This window comes from Euprymna scolopes, chromosome 11, assembly GCF_053919585.1.
Source record: "Euprymna scolopes isolate OS-2025 chromosome 11, ASM5391958v1, whole genome shotgun sequence".
Classification (NCBI taxonomy): domain Eukaryota; kingdom Metazoa; phylum Mollusca; class Cephalopoda; order Sepiida; family Sepiolidae; genus Euprymna; species Euprymna scolopes.
In genome coordinates this window covers 16,384,939-16,406,876 of record NC_136492.1, presented here as the reverse complement: position 1 = coordinate 16,406,876, position 21,938 = coordinate 16,384,939, and the positions used below count along the sequence as shown (strand labels likewise).

Sequence of the window (21,938 nt, the reverse complement as noted above, 5' to 3'; positions counted from 1 at the left end):
TAATAAAAAAAATTTAATTACTACATAATAAAAAAAAATTTAATTACTACATAATAAAAAAAATTTAATTACTACATAATAAAAAAAAATTTAATTACTACATAATAAAAAAAAAATTTAATTACTACATAATAAAAAAAAAATTTAATTACTACATAATAAAAAAAAATTTAATTACTACATAATAAAAAAAATTTAATTACTACATAATAAAAAAAAATTTAATTACTACATAATAAAAAAAATTTAATTACTACATAATAGAAAAATTTTAATTACTACATAATAAAAAAAAATTAATAAATTACTACATAACTTTCAAACTACCTTTAAAATGTTGACCAATTCATTCTGTTGCTGTTAGCCCCCAAAAGAATGAATATAAAAAAAGAAGTTCCGATATTTTGTCCGAAGCAATGGTGAAAAGAATATGAGCTTTGTGTGTCTCGTGTAGTTGTTTAACAACAACTACACGAGACACACAAAGCTGATATATTCGTTTACTTTACTTTTAGTTCGATAGACAGACTTGTCTTTATATGTTAATCTGGCGTGGATGAATCCTTGAAAAAAAAGAAGCTAATATAAATATAGATTCTTACAACAGAAGTCTTGTTTGTATTTACAGCCTTTATTTTCCAACTAGTATGAGTACCTGGCGTTGCCCGGGTGGACATGAAATTTGGTTTGGACAGAGCTGTTATACTAAGGATAATGAGCAACCCCCAGAAAAGAACGGAAGAAGTTTTGGCAGCCCGTGTGCGGGAACCCCCTAAAAAAAAAAAAAAAAAAAAAAAAAAAAAAAATGAATCGCAACAACTTTTCTTTCATTCAAAATAGGAGCAGGTGCCTGTGCGACTGCAAAAAAAAAAAAAAAAAAAAAAAAAAAAAAAAAAAAATTAGGCTCAAACCTGAAACGCGAAAGAGGAAAAGAAAAAAAAAAAAGTTAACACGCTGGCTGTCATGGCCACAACAACTTATGACGTCATGACCCTTCAAAATAACCTTTTTTAAACATACATATGCCCAGCAAACTGAATGTGACTTGCAAAAACCTTAACGCAAAAAGTGACCATTCCTTGCAATGGTCCAGTTGACCACCACAAAACTAATTTTTTCTAATTTTTAGATATTATGCATCCGAGGGATCAGTCTTTAAGAGAGTACCAGTTTCAACCAGGTCTGATGCGGTCAACGGAAATTTTAGCAAGACATACAAACATACATAAATTCATACTAACAGACAGATGAGATTTATATTATAGACTAGCGAGGAGTAAAAAATTTTTTAAAAATGTTTTGGTAGGTAAGTATGAGGATCAAACCCGAACCCTTGAGGCAAAGTTGTAAATTAAAGTGTGAAAAAAAAAAAAAAGTGCGACGTTAACCATTGCCCCACCACGAGATGCTAACGGAAACACGTTTGAATTTATTTAATTACTTAAATTAGCAGGTGCACGTTTTAATGAGGTCAACTTTCGACTGCGGGGTAGCATTTCATTTAGTGCGGGAATGCTTTCCTCCCCCCAAGACGTTGGGGGTAGGGGAAAACATTATAGGAAAAGGCCTAACCTACATGCGGCGAGCGAAAACTGTTGAATATTTATCTTCCCAAAGTCGAGCAAATTAAATAGACAGGCGAGCTCCGTTGTTAACTGAGATATTACGATTTACATGTGATATAAAAAATTTTAAAAAGTTGTGAACCGACTGACCGCTTCTCTGAAAAAAGCCTTTCTTGGACATATACAAAAAGCGAACATACATTTTCGCTTTTATATATATATAGAAGGTGCTACCCCATTGAAAAAGGTATGCGGGTCCTAGAATTACCATGTTACCAAGAAGAGAAATAAATGTGTGACAAAGCTCTCATTCTCAGGAATTCCATTGCATAAAAGACGTGTGGAGTTGAATTGCCGCCAGACACAAATTAATAGTCATCAGACAAGACTAGTATTAGGCATTAAAAAAAAAAAAAAAAAAAAAAAAAAAAAAAAAAAAAAGAAATAGAAAGTGCACAAAATGAAACTGATTTCCTGTTTTAAGCATTTATCCGCACATTCAGTATCATGACATATTAAGTTCTTTGAAGACATTTTTCTGCCCTTTTCACAAATGAATGAATCAAAGTTATGACAAATATTTGCCAGTTTTACATAAATGAGCCTAAGTTTTTTTTTCTCTTGTGAACAAAAACAAATGTGGCTCAACAAATAACACTTTGTTTAAAGTATATGTGCACGTGTGTGGATGTGCATATGTGTGCACGCATACATATATTCATACACACTAACAGTGGATGTGGGTGCGTGCGGATGTGCGCATGTGTGTGGATGTGTGTATGCACGCATGTATGTGTGCATGTGTGTGCATGCATGTATGTGTGCATGTGTGTGGATGCACATGTGTGCACATGTGTGGATGTGCATGCACTGAGGATGTTTTGAAAAATTTAATATTGTGCAAGCTAATAACTTTACTAGGGGCCATTCAAATGACTTCAAATTAAACAGATCAAAATTGTATGTGCATAATGTATTTTGACAGCAATATGATACTATCGCTTCCCCGGGAGGTTGAGGAAAGTCTTGGGAACGCAACCAGCTCCCCGTGGATTAAACGATAGCTACATGTTGGAAACATCAACAAAAACGAGTCGATATGTCGTCGGCTATAACTGTCTGGCATGGGTCGCTTCTTGTGTGCTCATTGTGTCGTGACAGACAGCTTTCTGTCGTTGCATTAATGGAAAAAACTGCAGGCTGAAATCGAACACTTGCACAAAAATAGCGAACAAATGCATTTTTATAAAAAATATGTAATTTATTTAACAATTAACAAGTAGAAAGCATATTTAATCGACCCATTGCGTGCACACCAAACTACTATGCCCCGCGCGTACGGGGTGCAAGCTTCAACTGTTTTAACAATACAATCATATTTCAATTCTCTTTCTTCATTGAAAGAGAGAGAAAGGGAGTGAATGAGAGAAAAAGAGAGAGAGAGAGAGCGAAAGAGAACATAAAAAGAGAGAAGATGTATTCATACAGGTTAAACATTGTTTTGTTTTCGAATGCCTCATTGACGAGTTCTCCTTGTTTGACCTTTCAAATTCTAAGGTCTTATATCGTTTTGCCTTGGTTTAATATTATAAACAAAACTGTCATTCTGGCTTGAGTCATCGCAAAACATTTTCAAAATCACAAACACCTGTTTTACACAATTGCACCGCACAAGTGCAGATCAAGTTAGGCACAAGGTTTATTAATGTAGAAGCCCCCAGCTCCCTCAAAAGAGGCTGCATCATTGTGCCACAGCAATTCAACAAGTTCTCTCCGATTCTCTCTCCTTTACTCTTGATCTTAAATGGAACACGTACATCAAATCTGTTGCCAAGGCCGCAGGAAAAATAGTGGGATCCTTCTATCGATCCAGTAGATATCTCACTGCTGATGCAATTCTCTATCTATATAAGAGCCAGGTATGTCCAAGGATAGAGTACTGTTGCTACATCTGGGCAGGAGCTGCTAGAAAGGACTTATCCTGTCTTGATAGGGTTCAAAATCGACTTCGTAGCCTTGTAGGAAATGTCCTTTTCTCTTCCCTGCAGCCTCTATCTCACAGAAGAGATGTTGCGAGTTTGTCTCTGATGTATTGTTATTTTCATGGCAAGTGCTCGACTGAGCTTCAATCTATGGTCCCCCACGCCAAACTTTCACAAGAAACACTCATCTAGCTGGAAACATTATCAATAATTCTCCCCACTCTTTATCTGTGCTTAAACCTAAACGTAGATTCCATGAGCAAAGCTTCTTTCTTAGAACTGCACGACTATGGAATTGTCTTCCGTTTTCCTGCTTTCCAGCTGACGACAATATGGTTGTCTTTAAGTCCAACGTAAACAAGTTCTTGAGCCGTTCCACTTAAGTAACAAATTTACCGAATTTCGATTACTAACGATTACTATATTGTCCAATTGACTACTGTACACTCTTAACCCTTATCCTTGAGTGATTTCCGGGCCTTGATAAGTGGTTATGCCAATGTAAAAAAAAAAAAAGAAAAAAAAAAAAAAGCTGCCATTATTTTAGCACTGTCTGTATGTACCCATTTGTACGATGACTGCAACAATACCGTTTCATTAAATTGTTAGGTGAAAATGCAAAATAGGTTTAAATTGTGCAGTGTGTAAATAAAAGATGCTGCGAGCCTAATTATTTATCTTAATTTTTTTTAATTATGGGGGGGGGGTCGTATGAAAAATTAGAATAAGAATGTTTTGGTGGGTTCAAATATTTGAAAGTGACACTGCAAAGTTTTTCCCATAAGTTTTAAAAATGTACGTTACGTTCAAGTTCTGTAGAAGCACGTCTCCTTTTTAATCTGTTCCGAAAATGACTACTTTCACAAAATCCTAACTGGACTCTTAATTGAAATTTCGGTTTATTTGGAAAAAAGTTAATCTTGTTAGGTTCAAATTATCAGATTGTTGTTGGATAACGCCATTTTGTTTAGTTCAAAACTCTCTTATTCTGATATTCCCTTAATCTGATAAACGCATGCGAACCGTTCATGAAATTGACCAGAACTTGTGAAAGGAGTGAACCTTATTTCAAATTTTCTTGCTGTTATTTCAGATCATTTGAAATGATAGCAGCAAGTTTTAGTCTCCCTTCCATCAAGGCTAGAGATTTTGACGAAAAATCAGATATTTTGTAATTCATATGCAAAACTAAGAAAAAAAAAGTCTTTGAAACATTGTATGGCTGTAAAAAAGTGCCTGAAATTACTCTGGATTATGGATGATTCCCTAAATGTGCGTCCTTAAAGGTAAATGTCACATAGCCCACTACACTATTCAGGTCATTACTTTTCCAACAAGCTTTCACTTGTTAAATTCTGAGCAATAGTCGCCAAGATTTGGAACTTATAAAATTGCAAAAAAAAAAAAAAAAAAAAAAAAAAAAAAATAGGGGTGGTGTGTGTGTGTGTGTATATATGTGTATATATACACACACACACACACTGATAGTCAAATTGAATATTGAAATGCTCATATCTTTGGTTCTATGGGATGAAACTACATGAAAATTTGCAGGCTTTTTGAAGAGTATAATACTATTCTATGGTTAAAATTTTATGAAAATTGGTAAAAAAGAGTCTATATTTTCAAATGATTAAAATATATATATATATGTATGTATATATATATATCACACACACACACACACACACACAGAGGGTGAGTCAAAAGTAGATGGACAGTAAAAAACAAAAATACATTTATTTGATCACATATGTACAACCTAATGAAAATCAAATATTTAGCAACGCAAGAGCTCAAACTGTTTTCCTTCTTGATTTACAGCTTTGAAATCTGATTCTACAAATATAAAACTAGTGTGTGTGTGTGTGTGTGTGTCGCCGACTTGCCCGGGCATAAAATATGCTTAAATATATTTTAATTTGTCCAGATTTCGTATATATTATTATTATAGAGTCGTGAAAAAAAAAAAAAAAAAAGCATTTAGGTGCCATCAGCTAGAATCAAAACCAAAACTGTAGCATTCAAAGTTGGTGACATACCAACGTAATACGCATATAAACCGATTAAAAGATGAACGCACAAAAGTTTTAATGATATTTTTCCAATTTTGACCCATTTGTGACCCCTTAAAAACTATTTTAACTGGCTAAAGATCCATAAAAGAACGGCCCGCAAAAAATCCAATCATTTAAGGTCTCTAGTGCCGCTCTGTGGCTTAGGACATAGAGTTTGAAAATATGGAGACAGACATATAACCGTTTATGTATTAGATTTCAAATAGATATATTAAATATTTCATTGATAAGTTGCTTTCAAACGCAGCACTAAAATTTGTGTGAGGAGTGGTTCCTACCACCCTGTGAAAAACGACAATATACCTTTTATGTAGTGAACAAGAATTGTATATGAAAAAAAAAGCTGCAAATGTTTAATCGAATAACAATGTCGAATTCAGTTTACCAATAAGCATTGTTACGAGTAGACATTTTTCATAAACCTTTATCAAAAAAAATAAAAATAAAAATTGTAATTTTGCTGTCATCAACATCTGCTGATCCCAATAGAATGAAACAAAATTCAGCAGATCACAAAATCTATCTGACGTGCACCACCACTTCAAAAGTGAAAAATAAATTTTTAAATATTTGCAAATGTTATTTTAAAACTTCAGCGTGTTTAAGTTGAAAAAATTTTTTTGTGTAATATTAATGTGTTATCACTTGCCAAAGGTTTTTCTTCAGCATTAAAGCCAACAGAAAATCTCAAAAAAAAAAAAAATAAAATAAAAAAATAATTGCCATTTTCTTGTCATCACCATCTGTTGCCCCAACAGAATGGAACAATATTCAACAGATCAGAAATTTATGTGACGTGTCCACACTCCCTCCGAAAATGAAAAATAATTAAAAAAAATTTTTTTTTTTAATTTGCAAATGTTATTTCTAATTTAAATGTGAGGAAAAAAAAACAAGAAAAATGCTTAAATATAAGGAAAATTTAATATAAGAACATAGTATTCATTTTTTTTTTAAATTTACAGAAGCTTAGAAAAACATTGGTACTGCCAGTTTCAAATCCAATACAAGGGGACCATTTTTTTTTTTTTTTTTTAATATTAGTTTCAATATCAAAAACATTGGAGTATAGAATAGCGTTTCTCAATAGAGGAGCCACAGGCCGTCAATCAGGAAGTACTAAGATTCTAGACCAATGTTGAGACGGCTTGTTTTCTACTGACTGAGGTATGTCCCTAATCTTGTGCAATTTTAGGATGTCTGCCCTCCTAGGCTTTGACTTCTTTGAGGAGTTAATTTATTGCTAGTTTGTTTGAGGTACTCCTACCGAGGAATAACGATTGGGCACTGGCTTTTCAAATTCCTTTTTCTGACCCTTGTGTCACATCATCCTGCCGGGGGAGGCAGATAAACTTATCAAGGCCGACTAGCCACTTAAGGATACGGATAAAGGAGATTATCAGTTGGCAATGAATTACACCTTGGAAAGGATTGGAAATAATGGCTAGAATTTGATAAGTGGCTCACCAAGAATTTGTTTACATTGGACTTAAAAACCATGTTGTAGTCAGTTGGGAAGCAACCTCATAGTATTATGTTCCACAGATCAGATGCTCTTAAAAAGAACCGGTTTCATTTAATTTCAGGTACATAGGGAGGGGAAAAAAAGGAAAATTCTTTACAGCAGTTGTAACTATGAGAGTGTGCTGTGAATGTTTTCCAGGGATGAACCAAAAATTGGAGGTCAGTTGAGCACTTACCATGGAAGGCTAGCAATGTCTTCTGCGACTGCGAGGTTACAAAGACATAACTAACTAAGAGGAGGGAGTTAGAATGACCCTGTAGGTATGGTTCTTAAGTGGGGAGTTGAGCAGCAAGATGTCTGGACACGTTATATTTAACTTCTTGAATGTTAGTACAAGCAGGAAACAGGCAAGGAAATCCAAAGTTTAGTAGTTTTGTTGAATAGCAGGAGAATCATATGGGGAACTCGTATAACGGGGAACTCATAACAGATGACGATGATAATGAGGGAGACATTTATACATATTATATCAAGACGACAACTGTGACAATTTTTGGAGACTTTTGTAAGGTTAATTTGAAAATTTTAAAAGAAAATAATAATCAAGTTAGAAAATATTTTATTAAATAGATTTTTTTTTTTTTTTTTTTTTTTCCTGAAACTTTCGGTGTAATACACCTTTTCAAAAAAAAATTTTTTTTTTTCTTTTCATTTTGCTGGTGGTATCAACCTTCAGAAATTCGCCTCATTCACTAAAATTTTCAAAATTAACTTTAAGAAATCTTTTCAAATTAGGTGGTTTAATCAGTCAGATTTATTTGGAATCTCATCCGTTAGTCTATCATGTTCTTTTAATTTTTAAGCCTTTTTATCCCATTGTGTAACATTCAATATGAAAACAGTAGTCCAAATAATTCAAATTATCAATCCTCATCTAAAAAATTCAAAAACAAGACATTATCATGGGACTGATTCTCTACAGGTAACAATATGGTCGTCTTCAAATCCAATTTAATTAAATATTTGTCATACTGTACTAACATGCAAAAATTTAAATGTAATGTGAACAAACATCTTGATGAATATTAGTGAGATTATTTTTTTATTTTTCTAAAATAATTCTGAATTAGCAAGAGCTTGGTCACATCTTTGAAAACATTATTTTGTAAGATTAATTTGAAAATTTTAGAAAACCAAATGTTAGAAAACATTTGATTAAATGATTAAAAAATGTTTTTTTTTCCTGAAACTTTTGGTGTAAAACACCTTTTTCGAACAAGACTACAATGCTGTATTACCACCTTTTAATTCTCAATCTAGGAAGAAGGGTAGGTATTTTTTAGTATCTGTTCTGATGCCATATTATCCTTCTCCCAGGCATTATATTTTCTAGTATTGGAACGATTAATCTGAATCAGAAAAATCAGAAACTTTCAGGGGTATCGGAACTGGTATCAGAAAAATGTGCGACTATTTTCCAATGCCAAAAACGATTCCTTTAACTATCTTTTTTCTTATTATTATTTTGTTTAAAACAAAAATCTTCCACTGTTGGTAGTAACAGTATAATTTATTTATTGATTTTAAACTACCAGTAAAGCTAAAATTTATGGATCCCCCCCCCCCAAGTGTGTTTTTACAGTAATCGGGAAGAACAACAGTTAAATATTTAGAGATTTATAAAGAATTGGAATCGGGAAAATATTAGAACTGACCTATCACTAATATTTTTGGGGGTTGAGGATAGCGCAGTGTATGTTCGTTCATCATACATATGTAACAGCTTGTATGGGTGTATGAGAAAATCAGCAGCAGCCTATGATAGCTGAATAACGAAAATATTAGTAGCAGCAACCATTTTAGAATATATGCAAATTAAGCAAGTGTGCACGTGCTGACGTCACGGAAAGAAAAAAAAAAAGGACAGCACGTGGTTAAGCAAAGGAAGCTATCAGACATGTTTTTGACTCGTGTAGCGAGAGGGAAAATGTTCCACGTGGTCAAAATAAAAATAAGTGGAAAGGCGAGCGATGACAAAAACACGTGTAAAAGAGAGAAGTGCGTTGTTTGAAATTACTGGAATAAATGTTTTTTTTTTTTTCTATTCACCTATTAAAAAAATAAAAAATAAAAATGCTTAATCATATTTTTTATGTCCATCTTTGTTTCTTTGTTCCTGTGATAGTACCAGGTCTGAATGGTTGAAACATAACAGTTAAAGTGTAATGGCCATGTTACATATAGGTGTAAAAAATACGGAGGAGAGGAAGGATATTTTTGCCAATTTTCAGATACTAAGCTCATCACATGAAGAACCCTTGCTGTAGTTGTGCAATTTGCATTTCCACTCAGCATCATCATCGTACTAATCCAACAATTCTATTGTTAACACTGGTTTCTCGATATTTTTCTAGTCAGAATTATTTCTAGAAAGCCATCAGGTACTTATGGGAAGGACTACAAGAAGGTTACCAACATCTTACGTGAAAGCGATTTTTGTGGAACGAACTGGATTCAAATTTGGAACTCTCTGGTCGTCAGTCAGTGTCATTAACCACTAGACCATCGTCATTTCCCATTTCCACTCAACTTTAACCGATGCCAAAAACGATTCTTTTGATCGTCTTTTTTATTTGATTTCGTATAAAAAACAAAATTTCCTATTCCTGGTAGCAATAATAAAATAAATATTTATTGATTTTAAACTACCAGTAAAACTTATAGATTATCCCCACAAGTATATTTTTACACTTGAGAAAATATCTGCAGATTTAACATGTGTTTTTACAGAATTGGAAAAAAAAAAAAAAAAATAACATTATAGTTAAATATTATTAGCTGAATAAAGAACCGAAATCAGGAACACCACTAGTTATTATCTGTGAGCAACCACTGATACTGACCTATGTGAAAACACAGTGAGAAAATCATAGTCTATAATATAAATCTCACCTGTCTGTTTAAATGTACGTATGTCTGCCTAAAAGTTTTGACAGAGGTCACGGATTTTCATGAAATCAATATCGTTTTGAAGCTCGACCCTTCGGACAACAAATATCGAAAAATTGGCTAAAAATATTAATTCCTTCACCTGGATACTTTTCTACAAGGAGGGGTCGCTTTTTTTTTTTTTCAACAATATTTTCGAAAGTCATCCCCTCTTTTCGATTGACTAGCCTTAAACGTTCGCTACTTCCAGTTTGGTGATGGACACAACGGCAAAGACGTCATTTTTTTCCAAATTCTTTTCTTCCTTCGCGGTACAGGTTCGAACCTGCCTGCCTGCCTGCCTATTACCACTTTTTTTTTTTTGCTCAACACACACCTCCAAACACACGGGCAACGTTGGGCACCCAGGCTAGTCTATCATATATATTATATAGAAGGGAAGTTACGTTTGTATGTCCATCTAAAAGTTTATAAAAAAAAAAAAATAAAAAAAAACACCCACAAAGTTGGTATATTTTGATCAGTGTTACCCTAGATGAATAATTTCTAAAATTTAGAAAAAAATGTTTATTCTTTGAGGCCAACTGGGCCAAATTTCGTCAGAGGTGTTAGTTTTTCACCTATTTTATGCACTAATTTAGAAATAAAATACCGAATTGTTCCTTAAGTTATCTGTTATGTAACGGAAAGTTCTGTGTGTGTGTGTGTGTGTCAAGGGTGGAAGGGGTGAGGAAAGGGGGGGGGGGTAAAAATGGAGTAGGGGAGAAAGACGTAGCAATAGAAGTTTTAATAGAAAAATGTCAGGTAACTCTGCTAGAAAACAAAATTAGACTTATTCTTTTTCCTTTTGTTAAGAATTTCTTAAAAGATATGTCACAGTTTGGAAATTTTTTAATGAAATCAGAGTAGAAGCAGTAATGGTAGCTGTGACTCAATCCTTAAATAAACAAGAAAATATTTACTTGTGTAGATATACTTCCAAATAGATTTCAATTACACCCTCCCACACATACACCTAATTAGCAGAGGATATTATTAGAACATTGACCTGAAATCTGTATTTCAAATATAAAAGATAAAAATTCATCAGAGCAATGACAGGGTTACTAAGAAGTACACATGTACTTTTAGTTTTACAAAGTGATATTTGAAGAGAACAGGATGGAGGGGTGAGGTAGACAAAGTACTTATATCAGTAAGAAAAAAGTTCCAACTCCTCTCACCCTAGTGTAATCCATAATTATTATTTTATTTATGTTTTGGTTTGGGCGTTTTGTTTTACGGCAAATCAACCCTTTTTTGTGTTATTCAATGTTCCTATTTACAATGCCTCCCCACGGGACAGAGTTAGACACCAAGGTCGTTTTTTAACGTGGAGAAAAGGAACAAAAATAAAAATTGTCTCAGTCGTGAAGGATTTCTCCTCCACTGACAGAGAACAAGAAATTGAAGTGCAGCATCTGAAGAACAGATACTACACTTTGATCTGGTCCCGAAGACCAAAAATCTCTTCTTTTTGTGTTATTCAATGTTGGGTCATTTTCAAAAAGCTTTTAAGCTATTGATGGTGCTTTGTTTTCTTTTGTGACAGATCAACCTTTTTCGGGTTATTTAATGCGGGAACTAGTCATTTTGGTAAAAAAAAAAATTATGCTTCAAGTTGTTTATATCTTTAAATATTTATTCATGGTGTTTGGTTTGGTTGTTTTGTAGAGAAAAATTGCTTTGTTTTAGGCTTTGCAAAACATGGTTGAGTTTTGCAAAGGGTAAGGAAAAAACAATAGGTTCTGGTGCATTTTAGATCAGGAAGCCAATATCTTCAAACAACCTGATCTAATTACACCAAGTTTATGTGTTTGAGTTTTTGAGATTAGGATAGATAACTTGTATTGCTTTGACTACTATTCTCATCCATAGGAACTATTAACGACTGTTATATCAGGTTTGCGCAAGTGGCGTGAATACACAGACACAAAGACTGCAATGAACAATTAAAGAAGCATGCCTGATCACACGTGTACACACACACACACGTGCTCTTATGTTTTTTTCGCATTGTTCATAATAAATATATTGTTTGTATATATGTAAATCGGTCCTATGTTATTTTAATGCTGGTTTGGTTTGGCTGTTTTATGGCATATCAACCCCTTTCGGGTTATTTAATGCCGAATCCAGTTATTTTGGAAACAGTATTCATGTTGCATGCAGTTATTTTGTAAAAGGTTTTTATTCAACATCTTTGTATCTTCAATCGATAGTTTGTAGTGTTTGGTTTGGTTGTTTATAGTGGATTTTATCGTTTTTGTCCCCTGCCCTGCAGAACATGAAGGAGTTTTGCAATGGGAGAGGGAAAAGGGTTACAGTATTAATGTTTGGTACATTTTAAGTTAGGAAACTAGGGAGTTAGAAAGGGGAAATGGGAAGAAGGAAAAGGGGGAAAAGATGGGTTGTTTTTGTTTTTGGTTTTGCAGAACATAATCAAGTTTTATAAAAGGAAGTAGAAAAACAAAAACATCAATGCTAGGTGCATTTCGTCTCAGGAAGCCAATACCTTCAGACTGCCTGATCTGGTGGCACCAATTTAATGTTGGAGTCAAAGACATGCATATTTATCTCTTGTTATTTTCACAACATTTCAGCTGATGTCTCTGACTTTCAGATGCATATTTTCAAATATAGAAAACCTACAGAATTCCTAATTGAACTATTTTGTTTAAAGGACAAAAACAAAAGTCTCATGACAAAAAATCTGAAATCGAAATGAATTTCCTAACCTAGGGGTCACGCCTCCCGTGTGTGCACGTAGAGAGAGAGAGAGAGGGGGAGCAGGGGAGGGGACAGTGGTCCACTAAAAACCTGGCTCAGGACAGTGAAGTAGAATGCTGAACTGATTCAGGGCCCTCACCTTTATGGGGTCTGTCATTGGAACCGTGAATCAAAACAAAACAATAAGTGAAGTAATAACCCTGTTCAAATATTACAACAAAAAACAAACTTGATGCAACTGAACGATGTTAAAACAAAAACTAAAAGAAAACGCGAATGTGACGAAAAAACAAAACAAAAAAAAAAAACAAGAAAAAAAACGAACGATATTAAAACTTCTTTAAAAAATCTGAAAAATAAAAGCAAAAAAACAACGAACGCGAAAAATAGGTGTGTGTGTTGGCGGAGGTAGATGGAAACTAAAAGTAATAACCCTGTTTAAATATTAAAAAAAACAAATAAAAAAAAACAAATAAAAAAAAACAAATAAAAAAAAACAAATAAAAAAAAAACAAATAAAAAAAACAAATAAAAAAACAAATAAAAAAAAACAAATAAAAAAAACAAATAAAAAAAAACAAATAAAAAAACAAATAAAAAAACAAATAAAAAAAACAAATAAAAAAAACAAATAAAAACAAATAAAAAAAACAAATAAAAAAAAACAAATAAAAAATCAAATTAAAAAAAAAAAAAACACAAAAAAAACAAATAAAAAAAAAAACAAATAAAAAAAACAAATAAAAAAACAAATAAAAAAAAAACAAATAAAAAAAAAACAAATAAAAAAAAAAACAAATAAAAAAAAAACAAATAAAAAAAAACAAATAAAAAAAAAAGTTTTAGGATGAAGGTAGGCTCGAACCCAAAGCCTTGAGGTTAATAGTCTGATGACATAACACAACACAGCGAAGGCAGTAACTTTAGATGAGTCGAAAATAAGTTTTTATAAACCCAGGTGGTTTTCTAGGTCAAATCTCATGCCAATAGCAGCAGCAGGAGGAGCAGTAGAGAGAAAATGAATTCACAGCGCAAATTTTGTAAGATAAAATTTGCTGAAATAAAAAACTTTTACGCCGTCATTTCGTGTTACATATTATGATCTCGATAGCATATAAAAAATTATAAGAAATAGTACCCCCCCATCCCACCCCACCCGAGAATCCCGGCGGACATACAGAAGAATGCACACACACAAACACACATTTTTGCTTTTATATATATATATATATATATAATAGCAGGAGTGCCCGGCATTGCTCAAGTGTTTGTAGGTGTGTGCGTTGGGGAGGAGGTAGATAAAAATACAAAAACCCTGGTGTTTGGAAGTGTAAAAGAAAAAAATTTTGGTAAGAAGGTAGGCTCAAACCTGAAGCGTTGATGCGAAGGTGGAAAAAAAAGGGAAAAAAAAACCATGACACCTAACCGGCTCGGCCACGAGGGGAGAGGAAGTGAAAACTGTTTTAATTTAAAGCTTATAAAGTTGACAGGTGCGCGAATTAAATGATAATGAGGTCAAACATATTCGGCAGTCAAGTTTTGTTGCAAGGCAGTTTTTCTCTCACCAACTTCGGCTGTTTGTTTACCTGGGATAAAAAATGGGGGTGCTCAGTTGAAAAGCAATTATCTGATATGATGGTTTTTGCCGCATTGATCGAAGCCGATTTGCTTTGTGGACGTCCCTGCCATGAATGCCAGGGAACTGTTATTTATTTGCTTTCCCACTGAGCAAATTAGGCAGAAGGCCGTTTTTTTAATGTGGGGAGTGAAAAGAAGGGGAACCAGCTCCCCTGAGGGGGAACATTTGGTATGAAGGGAATGAAGACGCGTCAATCAAAAAAAATCTCGAAAATAGCACGTAAAAGTCGGACAAATTAAAGATAGACGCGACCTCCGTTCGTTACTCGTAGATATGCTTTAGACAGTATATAAAAAGTTTTAAGGAGTGACCCTACTGAGCTCCTCCCACCCAAAACCTTTGCGGGACATACACAAAAAGTGCAGACACACAAACACACATTTGCCTTTTATATATATAGATGACACATAGCCACAGAGTTGAAAAGGGTCTACTGTTAATTAGGGGACAAATAGAGGTATCCAAAGTGAGGGAATTGTGCAGCAAAAATTATTTCACGTCATATTTAAATTTCTGCACATTTGGTATGGTCTAGGAAACAGGTAACAGTACTTCAAAGAAAAGGTTTTACAGTAGAAAACTTTCTGGCATCTGGGGATCTCTTATTGAAGGGGTGGGATGTTGCTGCTTAGTAGGTTGTTCGAGGAGACAAGTATAGCAAGTTCGTCAGAGCACATTCTATTGAAGCATTTATAGAAATGGCACAGAGATGCAACACTGTGGTGATGAGACAGGAGCTGGAGCTTGGTAGCCAGTGTGGGACCTATTCGATTTAGAGACTTTTTTTTTTTTTTTTTTTTTTGAACGCACATCTAAGGGGGAGACACTTGTGGTTAGTGAATGAGCTCAGATGTGACAACAGTAATCCATGCATGGTGGACTTGTAGAAGTATAGGACAATGACCACATAACGTTGCACTTATAAATGAAAGAAATTAATAAAAATCTGGACCGGCATCCTTTCGTTTTTAACGAAAGCATTTATTACTTAGTGATTCATCTTGATGTGACTCTCCCATCCCGACACCACTTAAAGTCTCCCGCCATCGTCCATCTTGCCCAGCGTACTCTTTTCTTCTCCGAACTCACACCGGCATTAGACAGCCATTTCTCACCTGTGACTTTACACGTCCATTTTCTTTGACACACACCTTGCTTCTATCTTGAGCACGTGGTTGTCCTTTTTTTTCTCTTGTAGCACCAACTTGCTCACACTTTCTAATTTGCATATGCTGCTGCTGCTGCTATTTCCCAATGTGCTCATATGCACTTTGTAACAGCCGGAGAAAGATTTTCTAGCCTGATAGAGAGCCCATCTTTGCCGCAGACTTGACAGTATCTTCTAGGAGATAAAATGGCTGAAAATACCTTATTTTATTTATTTATTTATTTTATTTTTTTTTACAAAGGAATCATCACTTATCAAGGCCTGGAGACCACTCGAGGATAAGAGTTAACAAGTGTACAGTGGTCAAAGGGAACATGGCGTAGTAGTTGTTAGTAGTGGAAATTTGGAAAATTGGATTACTTAAGGGGATGGCTCGTCAAAAATTAGTTAAGATATAAGAAATGTATACGATCATAAATTATAATCAAGTCTGATTATTAAAACAAGGTGTTTGCCGGATGTGCAAATGAATATTGCAACAGCTGAAAATATTCAACAAGGATGAATAAATAATGAGCATTCATGATTTTTGCAGAGAAATGCCAATATGAAAAGTTCACGTTCGGCATCAACATGAATCTTTTCTCTTTCTTGTTTCTCTTGTACAGACTCAATTACGTTCTTATTGATGAATTCTTGTGTGCTGAAAAACTGCCTAGAGAGAGAGAGAGAGAGAGAGAGAGAAGAAAGAGACAGCGGAGTCTTTTTAAAAATATGACTCCGATTAATCAGTGCAATTTAAAATGAGCTGTAGAAAAAAAAAAAAAAAAAAATGTCTGACAAGAACTAGCTTGTTTGCCCGATGTTGCCCAGGTATTTGGAGGTGTAAAAAAATAAATAAATAAATAAAAAAGTGGTGGTAGGCAGGCAGGCTCGAACCCGTGACACGAAGGCGAAAAAGAAAAAGTGAAAAAAATCTAACATCTACTCCATGACGCAACCGGAAGTGTAAAACGTTCAAATCAAAACAGTCAATCAAAAAGATGACTTACAGAAACGGCATTGCTTTTAAACCTCCCACGAAGGTTATTTTTAATGTGTGTGTGGGGAGGGGGGGGGGGCTGGAGAAAGCAGCCCCCCACCCCCCAAAAGAGGGGGCACTCTGGCAGTATCCAAATAAAAAGTAATTGTCTCAGTATGAAGGGTTTCCCCTACATTGACCAAGGACAAATTACAGAACAGATACTACTCGGCCAGAAGGCAGGGAGTTGGCATTTGTGTTCAGATAGTTTCGCTTTATTTATACAAAAAAGACGAACAGCCAACACGACAGGATGGTGGAAATTTTTTAAAACTAAATCAAAAAACAAAAAACAAAAAAGAAAATGTGTCCGTTTGCGAATCTGAGGAGTATAAAAAAACTTCTCCCGGAATCTAACCGAAGCGAGAACCCCAACGCAAAAAGCCTTTCATGGACATACAAATGTGCGCGCCCATTGTCTTTTATATATTAGACTAGCAGGGTTACCTGACGTTGCCTGGATTCAATGATGATCAACAAATGTTTCATACTTCCATATTTTATTGTCATTAAAAATCAGTGAAAATCGCCCATTTTTTTCAATCAAATCAATTGATTGCCTGCTCTAGTTGGGGACTCCTCGCAGTGCACCGGGAGGAAGCTTCACATGCCTCCCAATACATTGTAGTCTACATCGCACTATATAGAACCTTTTATTTTATATATAATGCCTTGAATTAAAGTTTAAAATGCAAAAGTCATTATCATACTTCCATTGTGCCCTAGACAGAAACATTTATTTATTAAGAGTTCAAATTGTAAAATTGGTATGGTGAGGAGTCCATCGGATTTTTATCTGTCAACTGCCACATGGCAGCTTCTTTATGTTAAGAATAAGTAAGTTTGAAAACACTAATACCGTGGCAAGCTGACCTAATGGTTATCATACGTGTTTAGGTTTTGATCTGTGCTCGAGTATTTTTCTTTTTTTTTTTTACTTACAAGAAGTTAACTGTTTAAAAAAAAACATAATAGTCGCATGCACATGTCTCAGTTTCTCTCCCTTTTTTCTTTATTTAAAAAAAAAAAAAGAAAAAAAAAGAAGAAAAAAAAGGAATTTAACGTTACGTTTATAACCAGGAAACGCCGGGTAAATTAATAAAAAAAAAAAAAAAAAAAAAAGACTTACCCGAAGATGATCAGATTGAACTGAAAGAGTGAAAAAAAAAAAAAACATTTAAAAAAAAAAATTTCATAATGCAAAGAGATACTTTAAAAAAAAAAAAAAATAATAATAATAAAAAAAAAAAATTCCCATTACTAAAAATTGAACAAGCAAGTTGTTCCATTGTTTTTTTATATTCTAAAACTTTGGGATGCCGGATGTATACAATACTGATCTCTATAAGATAAAAATTGGAATGCTATTGATTAAATACCAACTTTTCAAAGAATTTATTTTACATGTTTTTAGCAGGAGACAAGATAGGTTGTTACGTAAATGCAACATATAATTATCCGTTCCCATTATTTGATTTACAAATGCTTTTTTTTTTTTTTTTTTAAAGATTATTTTCAAAAATTTTAACAAACCTTTAGAGGTAGGTGGAAAAAAAAAAAAAAAAAAAAAAAAAAAAAAAAAAACAAGGAGGGAGTACTATTCTGCATTAAATTTACACAGCAGGCAAAATCTATTTTGAAACTAAAAGTCGCAGAGCGGCGCTAGAGGCTCCAAATGATTGGATTTTTTATGGACCGTTCTAGTTAAAATTGTTTTTAAGGAGTCAAAATTGAAAAAAAAAAAAAAATCATTATACATTTTGTACATCTTAGTTTATTTTTAATCGGTTGATATGTGACACATTAGTACAGTGGTAAATTCACCAGCTTTAAATGTTACCGTTTAGCTTTCGGTTTCGATTCTAGCTGATGGCATCCAGATTATTATTATTTTTTTTTTTTTTAACCTTTTAAATCAAGACTATAATAATATATATGAAATCTGAACAAATTAAAATATATTTAAGCATATTTTACGCCCAAGCAAAGCCCCACCCCATAGTAGTGTGTGTGTGTGTGTGTGTGTATATATATATATATATATATATATATATATATATGAAATCGAGACCTTCGAATATATATATATTTAAAAATTAAAAAAGACGAGGTTCTTTGAAAAATTGTTACACAAAAACATTAAAAAATCAATAAAGAATTGTTGATTATCATTGATTTCTAATTATATGCATGAGAATAAAAAACAAAGTTTTGTGTATACATTTTATGAGAAATCTACCGGGGAAAAGAAAAAGAATAACTTATTTTTAAAAAATACAGAAAAATCTTTATGATGTATGAATTCATCACAGAATGAAGTTGTTATATTCCAAAAATCATGTAAATTGATCAAGTAGTTTTTGTTTTTTTTTAAAACTAGGAAAATCAAAATTTACAATTTTTAGCAATTAAATAGGGTTTTTATTTTAAACAAGCCGCGCGTGCATGGTCTCCCCCCCCCCCGGTCTGGTGCTGCATGTGAGAGGACACCACAAAAAAAGTGAAGAAAAGATGAATGTGAGAAGTGTGAAGGGCCAACGTTGCCTTCACATTTTCAAGTTTCAGAAAAAAAATCTAATGAATGGGCCAAAAGTTATGAGGTAAAAAGTGTCATTTTTTGCGATTTAGAGCATTTGTGGTCCCTTTTTGAGCTCCTGGGAATGCCGAATCCTAGTGAAAAATGGATAAACGGTACAATTTCACGCCTTAAGACCTGTATATTTGAATTCAGCACCATGGAAAACCATGATATAGGCATACATATCATTGAGTAATATGTAAAAAGAGCTCCAAAAAGGCATTTTTTTTTAGCCCTTAAAAGTCCCAGAGAGTTGCGAACCAGAATTTTGCCAGGGTCCCCCATACTGGATTTATATTAAGAACAATGGCCTCCACATTTTGGCCTAGTTTCAGGAAAATCTAATCGATGGATCAAAAGACGTGTCATTTTTGCCCATTTTGAGGCATTTTTTACTTCTTTTGAGCCTCTGAAGATGCAACGGAAATTTTCGCAAAAAATTTTTTTTTTACTGTGCATATCGATTTAATGAAATACAATTTGTGGCAAAATTTCAGGAAAAACTAATGGTCGGTTATCTGGCAATTGTCCAGACTAATGGACGCACGGATGCCACTGAAAACATAGGTACCTCTCCAATACATTGGGGGACCAATACATACTAAATCTTGGTAGCTAAATTAAATTGTCACCCTTGAATTTTAAAACAAAATGGAGGCTCCCAGACTTCCCATCTTGCTTCTTCATGAAATTTAATTTTTTTATTTAAAAAAAAAAAAGAAAACTAGATCAATTTAAGTGATTTTTGGAATATGACATCTTTGTTTCATGACAAGTATGCACATCATGAACATTTTTTTTGTGTTTTTGCTTTTTAATAAAAAAAAAATAATTCTAAATAAGCACTCGAACCTACGAAAAGTATAAATTTGGAAGATGGCATATACAGGATGATCCGAAATAACTCCTTATTCTAAAATAACTATAATTTATTCAAATGCTGTAATACGTTTCTCAATTTTTGTGTGTATGCAATTTAATGTGTGGTAATTAAATCCATGCTTTTGTTTTATTTTCATATCTGTTATATGAATTTGGTCTTTAATCTTGAAAGAAGAATATGTGAAGTTATTCGTTTCATCGCCGCAAGAATTTCTTGTGAAATCAGTTGATGCGGTTCATGGTCGACGTGAAAAGCTAGTGACGGATGGTGGCGCTAATATTGAATTTTAAATAAAAGTCCATGTAATATACTATCTTCTCATATTCATTAATTGGAGAAATTATACTTTAAAAATATATTCAAGTTATTTTAGAATAGGGAGTTACTTTCGAATCACCCTGTATATTTAGTAGTGATGGGACAATTCCAATATTCCCCCACCCCTGATTCCGATACTGATTCCATGCTAAATTCCCGATTCTGGTACAATTACCGATCCCGATTTTTTTATAAATCTCTAATTATTTAACTATAGAATTGTTATTTCCTCCCAATTTTCGTAAGAACACATGTTAAAAATACAGATATTTTCTTAAACGTTAAAATACACTTGTGGAGGATCATCTATTGACTTTAACTTCACTAGTGGTTTAAAAAAAATCAATTATTTTATTATTACTAGCAGCGAGATGTTTTGGTTTAAATAATAAAAAAAAAAAAGACAATTAAAAGAATCGTTTTGGCATCAGAAAATAGGCATTAATTTTTCTGATTCCAATCCTTCCAAATCTTCCAATTTTCCCCGATTCCCAATTCCGATTAATAGTTCCAACACTAATATTTAGTTATAAATTGAATGTCGAGTTTTGCCTACCAAAACTGAGTATGTACAGCCATTTGCATCTAACCATATATAATTAATGTCCTTTATAAACTCCTCGTTCTGTTATGTTGTTAGTTTCTGGTAGACTATTTAGATGGTCGATTATAATGATTGGTACAAGTACGCTTGTTACATAGAAATGTTTTAAAGATGTGAAAAGTTATGTTTAGTTGAAATATTTACATTTAATAGTTGTCAGGAATGTTAATTTGACAGATGGAATTTAAGCTAACCATAATACAAGTAAATATACATGACAAAATCCCAGCAAGGATCTTTCGGCTACATGTAGTGATGACGTGATAAAAATAGAGATTTTGAGACAGAGTTGTTGTTATGTGGGAAATCAGTTTCAATACGCAACTCGTTAGAGACGGATGGGATTTTTATGATGGGACGCCCACGGAAGTCAGAAAGGGACGACTTAGAAAAATGTAATCTTATACACGTGTGCCAACTCTGGAAAAGAACCCAGCAAAGAATAAATGATTATATATCAAAATATAATTTCCGTCTGAGCGTTTTCACTTTCAAAGAGAAGCACCTTTAATTTCAGGACGCATGGAAAGAAGATTTCAGGTATGTTTTTGCTGGTGTTTCGACAAACAACGATTTCTATAAACTGTTAATTTATGTATACACTCACCAACACCCAATAGAGAATACACTAAACGAATCACGTATCAGAACGTTAACATTCCTAAGTTAGATATACACCCGTGTGTGTGTGTGTATATATATACATATGATGAAAATAATGGAAATAGTATTCCGATAAAACAGAGAAATAAAAAGGAACAAACCGTATTATGTGTTCATTCATCGTGCACAGTGTGATGCAGTTTTTCTGAAATAGAACTGCATCACACTGTGCACGTGAAACATTTTCAAATATTTTGTACTGGTATTTTTTGTTTCTTAATCTCATTCATCCAGAGGAAGTCTCGAAATAAAGACG

The 21,938-nt window shown here is 33.5% G+C and overlaps 1 protein-coding gene across 7 annotated transcripts in view; it reads right to left on the bottom strand.

The window, feature by feature from the left end:
* Positions 1–21,938, bottom strand: part of LOC145287771 (uncharacterized) — a 291,321-nt gene that overhangs the window by 155,720 nt on the left and 113,663 nt on the right. For 6 of the 7 annotated variants that reach the window (XR_013869191.1, XR_013869192.1, XM_080135593.1 and 3 more), the window contains exon 2: positions 17,766–17,785. The exons of the other annotated variant lie outside the window; for it this stretch is intronic. The gene's annotated coding sequence lies outside the window, so the exon portion shown is untranslated. The remainder of the gene's footprint in view (positions 1–17,765; positions 17,786–21,938) is intronic. 7 annotated transcript variants of the gene reach the window in all.